The following is an 18,111-nucleotide window of genomic DNA, read 5'->3' on the forward strand; positions in this document are numbered from 1 at the left end:
AATTTTCATTTGACGTGTCATTTGTCATTTGGTAATTTGTTATTCATCGTTGTGTCCACTGTGTCCGGACACAAAATGTATGTCAAGTTGTCAACTATACATTGCACCGGAACCCTGCCACTTAAATGCCCGTTTGCTCAACATGTGTGTTGGATGTTGCGGGAAATTAGAGGGGTAAATTCAGTAAATAAATATACGTAATCTGGGACCGCCCATTTAGGGGAGGGAGAGCTTTCTGTATAACACTGAAGTCATATGCTCTTCTGATTGGTAGATAATGTTTGTAATAAATATTTTTTGGCAGATGGATCAAAACTAGAGTTGAAAAAAATTAAAAAATAAATGCTGAATGTACTAAATTTTTTTACTACAGGGTTGAAAAGTAATGGGGGTCAGTATAGGAATTCAGTGCGAATCTACATTGTTTGTAAACAAGGCCATGTGAATGCCCAAAAATGCCGCATGACCCTATGTTTTTATTAGTGCAAAAGATAGGGCTACATTTGTACTTTCATGAATGTTATATGAAAGTTTCCAATTTCTAAAGGTAAATCAGGTATGAATTTAATTCCATACAAAGATTAGCATTAAAGTCAATGGGAGATTTTTTACTGAATTTACCCCTAGACTCTGCATACCGTCATTTTTGTCATTTGGTGATGGAAGTCACATGACAGATTCGTCTGAAAACCGTATCCCGGAACTGGCCTCGCATGTAACCCCAAAATGCTAACCGTCAAATTTTCAATAACAGTTAATGTTCAGCAATTACATTCTCACAGTTTACCAAAAAAAAAAGAAAAGTTCTATAACAGCTAACAAGGAATAAGATAATAACAGCTAACAGAATGTTTAGAATAAGAAATAACAAAGAACTGAATTGCCCCATAAACAGCTAAACAGTTAAACCACAGTCGCCTGAAGATATCATAATTATAGCGAAAAAATGGGGGAAATAAAATGTTTTTAGTAGTATTATATAGAATAATAGCTCATTTTTTCGCTATAATTATGATATCTTCAGGCGACTGTGATTAAACCCCTTGCCCCCCCCCCCCCACCCCCCTCATTATTATAACATTTTTGCGTGAGCCCCTGGGGACTATATGGTCTATGGAGGAATATTCGGAACCTTAAATATTGTTTACTCGGAACATTTATTCTTCTTATCTGCATGTACATTCTGTATTCATGGTATTAGCTTCCTGCAATTACTATGAGAGCACCTCCATACCGAGCATTTAAGATATCTAAAACTTGAAAGATATAGTTGATAATCTATATAGAAGAAAAAAAGAAATAGATTCCCATATGTATAATTTTTAAAGAATAATAATGATTCAAAAACATGGACACATGTATCCTCAGTCTTTCAAAAATTCATTAAATTAATCTAAAAATAATTAATGAGGCATTGCGAAATGGTCAACTGGTAAAAGACATTAATTGATGTTCCTTACTACCGATCATCCGAATAAGCGTAAGCCTTCCACGAGACGCATTGAGAGATTAAATGATCTAAAATAAAACCATTTTTTAAGAGGCATAAATTTTAAGTTTAAGATACAAAAGGTTTCATTAATAAAAAAAAAACACGAGGTAAATAGGGAATGCATTCTAATTGCCTATGACATGTATGAGCATGATGATAAAACGCAATCTTATTAATTAAAATAAGTTCTCATCACTTGCTCCTCGATTTTTTATATGTCGCCGTGTCGAATTCAGAGGAGGCAGGGGTTTGGGGCCGTCGATTGAGGCCACTTTGAGAGGGGGTTGGAGGGGGGCACAGCCCCCCGTCGATTTTTTTCTTTCAGTAAAATGGCTAAAAATGACCCGTTTTCCTTCGATTTCCTTACTTTAAGAAGCATCAGTATTGCTTGAACCTGGAAGCAATTCTTATGCAAACTAGACAAGCTGAGATTGTTGATCGGGGTGAGACAAGGCTCCGTCTTGAAGGTCGTACTTTGACCTATAATTATTAACAGAAATTTGAAAAAATAGGCAGGACAGGAGTTTTGAGTAAAAAAAAAAGGCAGGATGAGACACTTGCAAAAAAAAAAGTCAGGACGACAATTTAGGTAAAAAAAGTCAGGATAAACTAAAAAAAAAAAAAAAGCCAGGACCGAACAGAGTGAAAAATAAAAAGGCAGGACAGAGATTACAGCTAAAAAAAAAGGCAGGACAAAATTTTTCATCCTAGCCCCCCCATAAAAATCAAATGGTAGCTCCCTTAGCAAGGATTTGTATATCTTACTATACAAATCCTTGGAATTAGCAAAAAAAAGTTTTTAACGTATGGTTTTGTCTGTTCATAGTCTTTTCGGTATTTTGGTGTACTCTACATAAAAGTGATGTTGAGGCAGAAAGTAAACGATCCGAACCCTTTATAATATATCAGTCCTACCCAAAAAAACATTTGAAGCAAAATATCACCAAAACGTACTATTAAACGGATCACTTTTCTCGGCCTTCTTAATGAATATATTCAAGGATGTTTTGTTCTATTCAAATTCATTATATATATTCTGAAATTTGCTTTTTCAAAGCCTTTCTATGTAATGACTGTCCTTAATCGATGATAAGTTTCATTTATGGATAGTGTTGCTTATTGCTTTTAAAAGTTAGAAAAGGTACTTGTTTGTACTATAAACGTTTCGTTCAGGGCATTTTCCCACGAAGATCTGTCAGGTGAAAAATCATCTGGTTACCACACTCGACGGTGACTCGTTTGGTGCGTTTGAGCTTTTGATTTTGCAATTTTATTGGAGATCTGTATGGTTTTGATTAACTTTTCATCGGTGAGTAGGGTCCTTATTTTTATAGATGAACGACTTATATAGACAAGTTTGGGTCCATTCGCCCTGAGTCTGTTGAAATTGTGACTCATTCAAGGAGGCATTCAAGAGAGAATCCGGTTGACGTACCACAGACACAGTGCTTGGGCCGTTTTATCAACGACATAGGTATTAACATAGTCCAAATAATTATGACGTCTGGCAAGGCTATTTTATTTTTTTTCTGGGACGCCTTCTCTTGAATGAGTCACATGTTTTAAGGTTCATGTGGACCCTATGGCTAAAATGGCCGTATTTTCACCTCAAAATTTACTCTGAGTACAGACAAACCTGCGCATCTGTAACAAATTTCAGGCATAGCATGCCCTAGATAAATGAATTTTAAGTATGTTTCATGTTTTAGAAAAACAAAAACTTACCAGGATTTTGCCGTGCACTTTTTTTCATTCCTTCAGAAGATGCCAAAATAAACTAAGTTGGGAAACAGGTTTGAGAACTTCCCCACAGGTAAAAATTAATGTGAGCATTTCTATTGATATGGACATTACATGGACAATAGATACCTGACAATAATTGGTTATTTAAACTGTGTACCTGAGTGGACCATATCAAGGTAAACTCAACTGTTTGTTAATTTTATCATCTTCTGCAGAGACGAAAAAAAGTGTACTGCAAAATCCAGTTAAGTTAAGAATTTTCTAAATCATACAATTCATTTGAATTCTATTTATCTAGGGCATGCCATGCCTTAAAACTTTTCCAGATGCACAGGTTTGCCTGTACTCAGAGAAAAATTTGAGGTGAAAATACGGCCATTTTAGCCATAGGGTCCACATGAACCTTGAATTCACACAGGCCACACAGTTTGGGTATATTTAATATTGTAAGAAAGAGAATAATTGCAATGAGTGGGGCAGCCCCCCTTATCCTAAAGGAGCATACGCATTGCAATCGAAGATAGATTTAATATATCTAGAGAGTATATTTATTTTTCAAGCTAACCCATTCATTTTCTCTACATCTTTGTGTAGTTAGGGTTGCTTCTTATTGATTTGGCATGATCTATATCCATTATTCATTTCAAATGAGCCCATTTCTCCGTACAGGCGTGTTTACAGATATCCATGAAGATTTAAGTCACGTAGGAGTGCTGCTGTCGAATTATTTAACCACTGAAATTGGTTCCATAAAGTCAGGCTCTACAGATTCTGTACCCGATTTGTTTGAGACAGAATGGTTATCGTGTCAGTTATGAATATCCGCTGCATCATCGTCAATATCATCACACATCATTACCAATAAAATTTTCACAGTCGGGAGGATTTTCAAGGGTCGGTCGGTAAACTGCAAACAAACAATATTTTAATTTAAGCCCAACTTATTGCTATTCCGATTCCAGAATACTTGATGACACCAGCAAGAATGACACGTCAGTTCCATCAACGACGATTTGTCAGATTAGGATCAAGTTCTGAACAAAGAAAATATAGCTTCTTCGTAAGAACCATCACAAACTGGAATGAACTACCGCCTAGCTTATTGGACATTGATGACTATGAGGCATTCAAAACCAACCTCATAGCACACAGATATCCGTAAATCAGCACACACATGTTTTTATCTGCATTGGCACCTGTACATATGATTTTAAAAGAGCACATTTTGGATGACACAACTTTAATTTTAATACATTCGTGTGATGAGTCAACCGACTCTTTACGGATTCACCATGTAGATGTAGATGTAGAATCAACGATATAGCCTTCCAGAAGCAAGAGACTGACATCAATCAAAATAAAAAAAATAAACTTTTTTAATCATTTGTTAATTATATACTATAATATGAGGAAGGCGCTACCTTAAATGCCAGCTTTATACCAAGACAATGTCCTATATTGATTGGTTGTTGGTTACTTAACATCCAGTGGCAAATATTTCATGCATGTCAGGTCGAATGTCCTAGCCCTAGCCTTAGGCTACATAACATATGATATATATATAGTTTTTGTCTAAAATAAAATAATAAGTTCAGATGGAAAATGTTTAGGGAACGATCATTGAACTTCAAAAGGCAGGACGGGGTATGGTATTTTTTTTTTTTTTAAATTATATATATATTCAATTCCCAAATCGATGAGGATGGGGAAAAAATAGGTTCAAGCAGAGGACAAAAAAAAATATTTTGAATCCAGATCTTCACCAAAATGATTTTTATATTTCAGATATGCAAAATAAATTCAACTTTTTATATATAAACTAAAAATATTTAAAACTACCCAAACCGCACAGGTAAGAAAGTCTGTACACAGTAGTTTTTTAGGTGAAAATATGGCCGTATTTGCCAATTTGTTACGATGAACCTTAATACTAGTGTTAAATCTTGACTAAATAATTCTTATTGATAGCGCTGAACAGCTTCGGTGAAAAAAATCTGACTCGAACAAAAAACCATTCATCATGTTCATATTCCTGATCATCTTCAGTTTGTGGGTTCTACATTAATTTCGTGTACTAATTCAGAGTAAGTTTTATGTAATTTCTTGCATATATTTTTTGTGTTAGCTTACTTTTCAAGTTTTATATGACAGCACAATGATTGATAATGGAAATGGGAAATACAAGCATGTCAAAAATTTGCTTTCGAGTAATGCTTAATCATATGTGGTTGTTGTTTTCAAGAAGACACATTTGGTTTCCAGACAATAACTTTAGTATAAGTAAAATTTAGAATGGAATTTAGTATAAGTGAAAGGATCTCTATGAAATTGTACTAGAATTAAGGTTTAATACACAAAATGGAAGATTAGAATTAATTTTGGGGTTATGGTACAACATTTTTGGGGGTGTTTTTTTTACAAAATTTGGGTTTTTTCTTCAAAAATGTACCATATTTACATTGATTATTATTCATCTAGTATATAGATGCTTAAAATATTGACTTGGCAGAAGATGCACACAAACAAGGGTTTTTTTCTTTATTTAATCTGTAATTTGTGCATTTTTTTCTACGATGTGTACTTGATAATGTCGTTGTCAGTATCATGATACAGAAAATATATTTGGTAAGTATTTTCACAATTGACATGAGCCAGTGTGCCGCAAAAGGATCTTCTTTCCCTTTAATTCCCAAAATTGCACATGATTTTTTTTCCTCACAGAAACACATGCATGACATGAGTTATTTGGTAAATAGAACATGTGTCATTGTTTTAGACTTTCAGTAATAAAAAAATATTTAAGCCTTTTTGAATGTTTCACTGATTGTGTGAAAATTTTAACAGAAAATGTACAAAACACTTGATAAAATTGCATTATTTGCAGAGTTATTGATATTCATTTTCCTCACTATGTTTGTGACTATATCATGTATATATTCACCAGGACATATTTTTTTTTATTATAACTAACATATTGTCCATGCTATTCTGAATCTATTCTGATCTGAGTTTTTATTCATACATATACTGGCATGGCTTGTGCTGTTTCAAGTTGTCTTCTTTTTATGTTTCTTGAGAAGCATTTGTTTAACCTGTTCAGTCACTATAAAGTGTTACAATTCTTATTTAGATGCAACACATAAATAGTGACCAAGAAGGTACCGCTTTCACATGACAGAACCTAGAAAAAAATTAAATGTACTCATTTTCAATATTTTTGTAGGACTATCATGTAAAATTAAGGAGATATGTAGTAAGAGACTGCTGCTAAATAGAAATGTTTAGGTTCACCTGATACCTGTTTTCAAATAGGTCCATATTGAAGTTTGATTGGTCCAAAATCAAAATATGTTTGATTTCAACTAACATAAACATTTTGGTATTTTTCAGATTAAACTTTTTTAAATACTTCAAATTAAGAAAATTGTCATTTTTAGCTCACCTGGCCCAAAGGGCCAAGTGAGCTTTTCCCATCACTTTGCGTCCGTCGTCTGTCGTCAATCGTCGTTAACTTTTACAAAAATCTTCTCCTCTGAAACTACTGGGCCAAATTAACTAAACTTGGCCATAATCAGCTTTGGGGAATTTAGTTTAAAATATGTGTCTGGTGACCCGGTCATCAAATCAAGATGGCCGCCACGGCTAAAAATAGAACATAGGGGTAAAATGCAGTTTTTGGCTTATAACTCAAAAAACAAAGCATTTAGAGCCAATCTGACATGGGATAAAAGATCTAAAAATAAGTCTACATGACCAAAATGGTCAATTGACCCCCTAAGGAGTTATTGTCCTGTAAATTTCTATTAACATTTTCCACTGAAACTCCTGGGCCAAGTTCATTATAGATAGAGATAATTGTAAGCAGCAAGACTGTTTAGTAAAGTAAGATGTACAAACACATCACCATCCCCAAAACACAATTTTGTCATGAATCCATCTGCTTCCTTTAATTTGTTTAATATTCACATAGACCAAGGTGAGCGACACAGGCTCTTTAGAGCCTCTAGTTTCCTGTAGTTCCTGTTATTGTTTTATGTGAAAGTCCTATCCACTAGTCTACTTATAAAACACACAGACTTATTACTTTTGTATATTTAATAAGAAAATAAATAAGTTTTATTTGGCATTTAAAAATCAACTCTCAGCTTCACATTTCCTCTGCCGTCATTTGGGGTACCTGTTGAACTTTTCTTTTTTCTTCCCTTGTAAGTGATCAACACCTTTTTTCTACAACTTTTCCATTACAAGATATAACAAATATTTATTTGGCCTAAAATTTGCTAGATTCTGGGCCCTTTTTAGCTCACCTGGCCAAAAGGGCCAAGTGAGGTTTTCTCATCACTTGGCGTCCGTCATTGTCTGTTGTTGTCCGTCGACGTAAACTTTTACAAAAATCTTCTCCTGTGCAACTACTAGGCCAAATTTAACCAAACTTAGCCCCATTATCATCATTTGGGTATCTAGTTTAAAAATTGTGTCCAGTGACCCTCCAAACCAACCAAGATGGGGGCCATGGCTAAAAATAGAACATAGGGGTAAAATGTATGTTTTGGCTTATAACTCTGAAACCAAAGCATTTAGAGCAAATCTGACATGGAGGTAAATTGTTTAATAAGTCAATTTCAATTTGCCCTGAAATTTTCAGATGAATCTGACAATGGGTTGTTCATGTTGTTGGGTTGAATTGGTAATTTTAAGAAAATTTTGTCCGTTTTTGGTTATTATCTTGAAAATTATTATAGATAGAGATAAACTGTAAACAGCAATAATGTTCAGCAAAGTAAGATCTACAAATAAGTTAACATGATCAAAATGGTCAGTTGACCCTTTAAGGAGTTATTGTCCTTAATAGTAATTTTTTACCAATTTTTGGTAAATTTTTGTAATCTTGTACAAAAATCTTCTCCTCTGAAACTACTGTACCAAATTTAACCAAACTTAGCCAACATCATTATAATGGTATCTAGTTTAAAAAATGTGTGCGGTGACCTGGCCAACCAACCAAAATGTACGCCATGGCTAAAAATAGAACATAGGGGTAATATGTAGATTTTGGCTTATAACTCTGAAACCAAAGCATTTCTTACAAGGGATTAACTTGTTTCTCTAGTAAATATCTATCTGCCTTGAAATTTTCAGATGAATTGGATAACTGGTTGATGGGTTGCTGCCCTCCAATTGGTAATTTTTAAAGAAATTTAGCCGTTTTTGGTTGTTATCTTGAATACTATTATAGATAGAGATAAAGTGTAAACAGCAATAATGTTCAGCAAATTAGGATCTACAAATAAGTCGACATGACCAAAATGGCCAGTTGACCCCTTAAGGAGTTATTGCCCTTTATAGTCAATTTTTAACAATTTTCATTAATTTGGTAATTTTTGGTAAGTTTTTACAAAATGTTTTCCTCTGTAACTTAAGGGCCAAGTTCATTACAGATAGAGAAAATTGTAAGTTGCAAGAATGATCAGTAAAGTATGATCTACAAACACATCACCATCAACAAAACACAATTTTGTCATGAATCCATCTGATGATCTGTTTCCTTTGTTTAATATGCACATAGACCAAGGTGAGCGACACAGGTTCTTCAAGAGCCTCTAGTTTTGATTCTATAGGTTATAATCTGCCATTAGCTCTTTTGGAACCAGTTGAAAATGAGCATAACATAGTATTCAGAAACAAAAACATGGCAGATTTTGATTGGGTGGAGTATGCCACAAATAATTTTTTTTTTCCTGAAACCTTATTGATTCTTGGTTTATAGCAATGACAAAATAAAATTTGATTCCTCCTTCAGAAATAATTGAGAAGTTTTTTTTCTTCCTGTTGTTGAATGCCTAAATTTTACTGTTATTTTTGTGCGAGATTGACGGTCACCCTTGACATAGATCTGTAAATAACACCTAGAAAAGCAACGCAATCATATCATTTTTTTTTATGAAATATGTTAACACAATAAATATTCTTTATTTTAAAAAAGGTTTTATAATAAAATTCAACTCAATAAAATCAGTACAGCAAGAAACATTACTATTGTCGGCAATGGAAAAATCAATTGTTTTTTACATTCTATATTGGGATGAAATTTACTTTCACTTTCATTTTAGAAAAGCAAGTTGCTGAATCAGACTTTTTTAAAAACGTTTTTCTGATTGTGTCAGCATCATGGAGGACTTTTATCATGTTTATAAAGATTTAGATAGAAGGGAGATTTCTTAAGAACAATGAAGAACAAAAAAATTGGGCAATATTCATGGTTGTGTAGCATGGGACGGCTATGTTGATAAATTAGGATACAGTGTCATGAATGTAAACTGGCCAAGGGAGGGTGCAAAAAAAGAAAGAGCACATAGACTAGCATATATGATTAAGGAAAGAATAAGCCACAATGATATGCCAAGACTTGATGAAAACAACAATCGCATAGAATATAGTCACTTGTGCCATAATAAGACCTGTATCAACTCAGAGCATATTAAACTTGAGTCCCATGCTACAAATCAGGAACTTATTCATTGTAAAGGGCAAAATTTATGTGCAAAATGTCATGAACCACACTGTCTTATATGAAAGTATGCTGTATTTACAAATTAACACTTTTTTGTCACTGCAACTCGTGGTTTTTTGGCATAGGTATTGTCCTCGGCTTGTGTTTTGGTACGTTTTACTGGCCGCATAAGCTTGTTTTTCAGGGAACACCTTTCCTTCTGATGTTTTTCATATTTTTTATACAAATGTTTCCTAGTATCAGACCTCTCCTTTTAATATTTCATTGATTTTTTATAAGCTTTCTGCATTCTGTCTGTTTTTTGTATAGCTTTAAGTTCTTTTTCAGCAGCAGACCCAGGACTGATTTCTACTCCAAGTTGCTTACAGATCACTAGGAGAGACTCGCCAGGACCAAGATTTACACTATGAATAGCTGAAGGGACACAACCTTCAAAGTTTTTTGTGTAGGTAACATTTTTTGGTAGTGATCTATGCAGTGATCTGTTAAATCCCTCAACTTTTTGAGTATTTAGGATCAATTTTGTCTTTTTTAAAGCACTAGCTCTGACTGAGACAATATACAATGTAACACACACTTTCTTATGGCATTCAAGTTCTCGTCCAATTTTCTGATTTTGAAACTATTTGGTAAGAAAGCTCTGTTGAACAACCAGAATTGTTTTCCATCCTTGAAAACAAAGTAATGTCTACGACAAAGTTCATGATTGCCAGTGTAACATGCAGGTATGGCATCAACGGTGAAAGAGATTTTATTCTTCACTTTGGTAAAGTCACCACCATATTTTTACATGGATATTTTCCATGGCCTTGGTAAACTCCGACTGACATCTCTCAGCTAAATCCAGATCAAAATTGTTCAAAAGCTTTTCACTGTCTTTTTTAGTTCTACTGGGCATTATTTCTCCCAATTCTGTATTATTCTTGATGTTTTTTCTGTGATTATTTGAAAAGTGTCTGGTATCTAGAAAATGTTCTGGTTCTGTTGATGTTGTATTTTCAAGATACAGGTCATCTGCAGCTCTATAACATGTATAAGGAGAGCTGTCTGGATCTGTTGTTAAATGTTTAGCCTCAATACCAGCACTTGCAAGATCTTGAAGAGCGTCTTTTGCCCATGTGTACTCATCTCCTATGCTTTTCATAAAAGTTTTTGAACTGCATGCAGATGTACACTTTTCACCGGACTTGATTGGATGAACTGAGCAAAGTTTATTTTTGCAAACCACTCTTATAATACTATTATCTTCTGTTTCAGCTTTTGCAACAGAGTACACCACTTGTGTAGCAGGCTGGAATGGGGTTTTTCCAATGCCGGAATATATCCCATTGTTGTATGCACTGTCAGCCTGAAGACTTACAGAACCAGGATCTTTTCTTCCTCTGAGTGTATTAATTGCAATCAGCTGTTTGCGTCGTGCTTTCATGTCTTCCTTATTTATATTTACTATTTCAGGTAGCACTTTATTTGCCCTCCTTTGAAGTCCTGAAGCGGATGGAGCTGGCATGTTACAGCCAAGTACTATTTTCCTCAAACCAGTATATCCAAGTGGTGTTTGACTTACTGGTACTTGAGCTGATATATTTATCTTGGCTGCCTTCTGTCCTGGTTTATTGGTTTGCTCTTCTTCATACAGTTTGAACTTTCTCCATTGATAATTGCATTTGTCACACATTGCCTCTTCATGATTAACAAATCCAAACTTTTCTTCTTGTTCCATATTTCACTGTAAAAATCCATTACAGTTGGGATGAAGTCTTTGGTGTTCTCTAAATACAGAGTTCCACATTATTGCATTCAGTTCTGTTCTATTAGATGAATCGTCAGACCTAAAATTTAATAGAAAAAAATGCCATAAGAGAGTGTGTTTCTACCTGTAACAGAAGTTTCTAAATGTACTTCAAAATATTTGTGAATTACCTCCCTTTGGTCACAATTTTTTTTTGGCACAAATATAAAATGAAATTTCTTGGTATTATGAAGCTTAGCAAGTTAAAGTGTCATTATTTTCTTTAAGTTAAGCATATATTTTATTAATTCAAGAAGGTACACCAACAACATAGGATTATTTCAAGAGAAATTTGTACATTTAATGAACTGATAGGCATTATCAATCCGCTTTTAGAAAAATGATTTAAAATAGAGTTAATTGATACCTATGTTCATATTAACTGGTATTTTGATATTTTATGTTATTATTTTAATTATCATTTAACCTACCTTTGATTTTTCTTTGCTGATTTCTTTGTTTTTGTAATTTTAGGAGCAGCCTCCCTTGGTCGCAACAGAACAGCAGGTTTGGTGTCATTCACAGATTGAGTATCGGTATCCTTATATGGAATGTTTTGCACAAGAGAAGTCATTTTTCTGGTAAGTCTTTTATAAACTGTTTGTGTTGTATCGCTTTTACTAGTTTTTACAGTTTTTCTTTGTCTATTTTAAGGCACAGTTCCAGTTAGAAAACCTGAATTATTTCCCTTTCTAAATTTGGTCTTTTTTATATGTAGAATATATTTTTAATCCGTGAATGTAAGTGATTAAGGAAAAAGTTTGTGAAAATCTTTACTTTTATATTGAAAATTTGGTTAAAATTTGCATCTTTCATTTGAAAGAAAGGTACCAAACAGAACTCTCATAAAAAATTCTCATAAACAGAGAGAGATAGTAGTACAGATATAAATTTTTAGGCAGTTGAAAAAGTGCCATTGCTCTGATCTGGCAGGTCTGGTAGATTCTTTATAACTAATTAGACATTTTTTCACACTTTTTGTTATGAAAAACAATAAATATAAGGAAGATTACCTTAAATGATCGTCTATTTACCCAAAACAATTGATGTTCCCCATTTGAAAAAGTGCTAATTAAAAGTTAAGCATAGCTTTTTATCGTCTGTGCTTTTGATGAAGATGTAAGTGAACTATTGTTAGAATAATTTCATCGCCGAAAATGTTTGTAATGAAGGCATTAAAATTTGCCAAATGGTGCATGGATATTATTTTGCCGCTATTTTTAATTAGTGACGCTGTTGAATTTGGTGGATTCCATCCTAATGAAGGTAAATATTTAAAAGCATTGTCTTACTTCCTCTCTGTATAAGTCTTGAATTTATTCAATCGGGACCTCATTTGAATACGTATTTATAGATTTTGTCGATGTCAAGGTCATTTCAAGATGGTTTCCTTTATCATGTTTTAGTTAAGGCTTTGGTGTTACAGACTGCTACATGTGCTTTGACATAGATAAAGGCGCTTCAAACAATATTAAGATTACTACTTTATCAATAATTTGCTAAAGGACAGCATTATTTCACTTCAAAAGTCGCATATAATTGTAAAATATTAAGTACAAAATTTGTGACGCGTCCCAAGCCGTAATTGATTTGGATTTACAAGCACTTTTCATTTTACGGAAATAAAAAAACATCTTTTTGCAATGTTTTTTTTGTGATTTTTTCATATTTAAACACTCCTGAAGTTTTCAAGAATCATAACTTTGCGTTTCCTTCAGCAACTTGATACTGGTAAACCACTTTTATATGAAATTACTGTTAAAAAAACCTTGCATGGTACGAAAAGATGCCCTATAGAAGGTAATGTTGTGCCTTACGAAGTTACGTTTTCAAACAAGTTACAAACAGTTTTTTTTTAATTCCTATATCAATTATTTATAGAACAGATATATTATTTTATTATAACAATGGCAATGGATGACAGCGTATCCATGATCAAGATATTTCACTAACAATTTCAAATAAAATTGGAATGAAAATGGGGAATGTGCTAAAAAGACAACAACCCGACCAAAGAGCTGAGAACAGCTGAAGGCCACCAAATGGTCTTCAATGCAGCGAGAAACTCTCATACATGGAGGCTTGCTTCAATTGATCCCTAAACAAAAGTTACTAGTTCAGTGATTATGGACTTCATAGTCATACTAAACTTAAGTTAGAATTATACACAAGAATTTATAATTGAAAATCATACAAGACTAACAAAGGCCAGACGATCCTGACTTGTGACCCTAGAGAATTTAAGCATTACAAATGTAATTATATGGGCCTCAATGAACATGGACAAAACTAATACATAAATATTTTAGACATGAAAATATAAAAAAGAAGATGTGGTATGATTGCCAATGAGACAACTGTCCACAAGAGACCAAAATGACACAGACATTATTAAAACAACTATAGGTCACTGTATGGCCTTCAACAATGAGCAAAGCCCATACCGCATAGTCAGCTATAAAAGGCCCCAATAAGACAATGTAAAACAATTCAAACGAGAAAACTAACAGCCTTATTTATATCAAAAATGAACGAAAAACAAATATGCAACACGTAAACAAACAACAACCACTGAATTACAGGCTCCTGACTTGGGACAGGCACATACATAAATAATGTGGCGGGATCAAACATGTTAGCGGGATCCCAACCCTCCCCCTAACCTGGGACAGTGGTATAACAGTACAACATAAGAACGAACTATAAAAATCAGTTGAAAAAGGCTCAACTCATCAGATGGACAAGTGGACGTAACATGAAGCCTTTTTTGCTACATTGTATCATACCTGCCAATTTTTCAAAATCCCAATGGGGGTTTTGCTTGCAAGATGGCTGTCAGAGTCCTAAAAAACCTTCTAGGGGGGCCTGCAAATACCTTTTAATGTTGTTTTTCATACTTTTTTAAGCCTTAAGTCATTGTAAAATTAATTGTTTTGTTTAAATTGAGGACAAAATTGCTCTTTCAAAATTTCAATTTGGGAGCCTCCATGGGGGAAATCCCCCGCAAATAGTGACAGTTGGCAGGTATGTTGTATATGTAAACATTTTAAAGCAATAATGAATATTATACCTATTTGTATTTGTTTTTATTTCAGCTTGATTCCAATCTTTGGCAATGGCTCATACAAGATGAGGAAAGGCATACATGTACATGTATATGTACAATACATGATTCTCTGTAGCAATTGGATTGTCTATTCACCCTTATAGTTCCACAACAACAATGAAACTCTAGACTACTACATGTATTGTGTTATGAAGATATTTACATATATCTACATGTACATCTACATATATGATCAATTTTGAAGATTGTTATGTCTGGTCTAATCATGTCGACTAGTACAACAAGTTTTGATTCAGCTTTCTGACAGGAATTATTTATAAACTTGTCAGTAGTTTCGACAAATGAATATTATTAATTGAGTTAAAAATTAAGCTCATTCGGACAGTGAAATGATTTTGACGCGTATTGAAGTAGACATTAAATCTGTTAAACGTTAAGAATTGATATTGAATTATGTGTAAATGCAGCATTGATTTATTTAAGAAATTAAGAATATAGAAATATTAAAAAAAGATGGACAAAATAATTGCATTAAATTTGTTGGAATTTTTGTCTTGCCAAAGATGACAGAGTCAAAAAGAGAGGCATATATATAGTTGTGTTGTTTTGTCACCATCAACAATGTATTACAAAAATGTAGTTTGTGATTGTGTGATTAGGTCTAGTTTATGGGAGGTCAATGTAATTTGGTAAGCAGTTGTGTTAGCATAGGTATATCTCATTACCAGAATATTTAGCCCCACCCCCTTTGTCATGGTCTATTGACTTTGAAACTTAGTTTACATGTACGAGCTTTTGATTAGGACAGTTATTGAGGAACCACTAGTGAACGGTCAATGATATTTGGTGTGCAGTTGTATAAACTTTGTCACTTTCAATTTCTATTGAGGATATTTGGCCCTGCCCCCTCAATTATTCTCTTTTTACTTGGAAACTTATGTTACTTTAAATTTCAAAAAGCTTTTGATTATTTTACTATGGGGAAACCAATTGTCGTAAGTCAATGATGATTACCATGCAGGTGAAGAAGCATAAGTACATCTCAGTTCCATAGAGGATATTTGGTCCTTACCCCCCTTGGTCATATGCATGATCTATTGACTTTGAACTTTTAACTAGTTCACTTGAATTAGCAGTGGCGGATCCAGAAATTTTCATAAGTGGGGGCCCACTGACTGACCTAAGAGGGGGCCCGCTCCAGTCACACTTCAGTGATTCCCTATATAAGCAACCAAATTTTTTCCCAAAAAGGGGGGGGGGGGCATAGGGATTGTTCAGCCCTGTACAATCAGTCATGGATCATTGCCTTTGAATATATTTTACATGCATTTAATGCATTTCTATTTTAATTGTATTATTTGCATTATCAAAATAAGAAATAGGCAAAACATGTCTTTGTATTAAAAGCTGATTATAGATAAGACATGTACAATTATTATAAAGATAAGCAGATGTGGAATGATAGCCAATGCATCATTATCAGACAACTATATATACAACTCGTCTAAGGGAGCTACCATTTGATTTTTATGGGGGGTTAGGATGAAAAATTTTGTCCTGCACTTTTTTTTAGCTGTAATCTCTGTCCTGCCTTTTTATTTTTCACTCTGTTCGGTCCTGCCTTTTTTTTATAGTTTATCCTGACTTAATTGTCGTCCTGACTTTTTTTTTTTTGCAAGTGTCTCATCCTGCCTTTTTTTTTTTTACTCAAAACTCCTGTCTTTTTTTTTCAAATTTCATCCTAGCCCCCTAGTAAGTCTGTACACAGAGTAGTTTTTGAGGTGAAAATACGACCATATTTGTCCATTTGTTATGATGAACCTTAATAAGATAGATCAAGATAGTATGCAGATAATAATTATAATAATAATGACTTTTAAAAGGAAAGACTAACTGCTTCCATAAAAGAAGAAACAAAATCGTTGTCACAAAATTCTTATATATTAACTAGTCAATTTTACAGAGTAAAAATAATGAACCTGTTTTACCATATATGTACATACTAGTCATGCTAGTGGTGACATTTTATTAAAGTGTGCGATCTTATATTGAAAATATTTTAAATTTGTATACAGCTAACAGAATTTTAAGTAATACTTGAATTACATAACAGAATAATAAACACAAAGGACCTTTTAGATGAAATGAATATAACTTTTAGATAATACTTTTAAAGTTTATAATACAGCTTAAAGCCTTTTAATTCACGAGGAAGAGGCACTCATTCTTTTATCTTTTTACCATGAAACAAAAGCTAATATATGGAATAATATTTTTGATATTTTAAAGAAATGAGTCATACTAACTTTTAAAGCATACAAACAGTCAGGGGTACCACTTGTACATGTAATTTTTATTTACTTGAAGAAGTAAAAAAAAAAATACACACATATATTTTATATAAAGTTAATTGTAATGTTTAAATAATCTCCCCTTAATTTTCTCAAAAGTCACTTGTATAAGTAAATTTTTCTTACAATCCCACAAAAATTCTCAAGTTTTGAGATGTAAAATCATGCCTTTAATGATTTTTCCCAGGTTAGCTTATAATTTTTTATTAGCAGCTGCAGATTAGAGTCCAATGTTTCATCTCATTAATTCAACAAAGAAACTGATTGCGCAAAGATCTTAAGTATTTGCACAATGCCTTCAAAAATTGCTCCTTGGGGGGCTTGTAAATGAGCAGTGTTCTGAAGATACATGTTACAAACAAATGGGATTTTCATTGTTCATAAAATTACACTTTAAAAATGATAAGTAAAGACATTGGGAAAGGGCAGACAATTTAAAAATTCAAAGAAATCTTAAGAATTCAAGAAAAGAAGATAGGATGACTATTTTACTTATACAAGTAAAAATCAAAGTACTGAAGTACTGAACATCGGATGACCGCAGGTTCTTGTGGATGGTCAAAAGCACATGTCACAGAAACAGATCACATCTCTGTACCTGAAACTGGGGTTAATTTACAGAGATATTTTTTTCTGATACAAGTTCGTGCTTGGATGATGAATAAATGACAGGAAATTCAACCTCACCGTAATAACTGTTATATTGTAGTGCAAGAAATCAGTATACCTTGGACTATTATACTTATATAATAAGGCAGCAACCATTTGATTTTCAGGGGGGGCTATGTTTTTTTTTTCTGTACAAACTTTTTTTTTCGCGACAAGTCGAAAACAATTTTTTTCTTTCAATTTTAGCATTACATATAGTGGCAGCTGAGGGTGTAACAAACAATATTTTTTTTCAGAATTCAAAACAGATTATTTTTTTCTCCAAAAACTGGAAACAAACTTTTTTTTCCAAAAAAAAACCATAGCCCCCCCAGAAAATCAAATGGTTCTTCTTCTTCTTCTTCCATATACAGTTCATACCACCATCTGGTGTATTATCGAACTGATGTGTGGTGCAGACAAACCAATATTTACAGTGCAGTTAAAAAAATAGTATGTACAGTTAAAAATTTCGCACAGTCCTTAATACATCTTGGTCTTCTGCAACTC

At 33.3% G+C, this 18,111-nt stretch overlaps 1 long non-coding RNA gene across 2 annotated transcripts; it reads left to right on the forward strand.

Annotated features, from left to right (window-relative positions):
• The first annotated feature begins 2,692 nt into the window (after positions 1 to 2,692).
• Positions 2,693 to 15,853, forward strand: LOC143071025 (uncharacterized). Of its 2 annotated transcripts, none has more exons than XR_012976768.1 (4): positions 2,693 to 2,801; positions 10,074 to 10,195; positions 12,010 to 12,116; positions 14,631 to 15,853. It is a non-coding gene; the product is annotated as an uncharacterized LOC143071025 (long non-coding RNA). The 2 variants fall into 2 exon arrangements; XR_012976769.1 differs by having other exon boundaries at positions 2,694 to 2,801; positions 10,077 to 10,195.
• The last annotated feature ends 2,258 nt before the right edge of the window (positions 15,854 to 18,111 follow it).

The sequence above is a fragment of the Mytilus galloprovincialis genome, chromosome 1 (assembly GCF_965363235.1).
Source record: "Mytilus galloprovincialis chromosome 1, xbMytGall1.hap1.1, whole genome shotgun sequence".
In the NCBI taxonomy this organism is placed as follows: domain Eukaryota; kingdom Metazoa; phylum Mollusca; class Bivalvia; order Mytilida; family Mytilidae; genus Mytilus; species Mytilus galloprovincialis.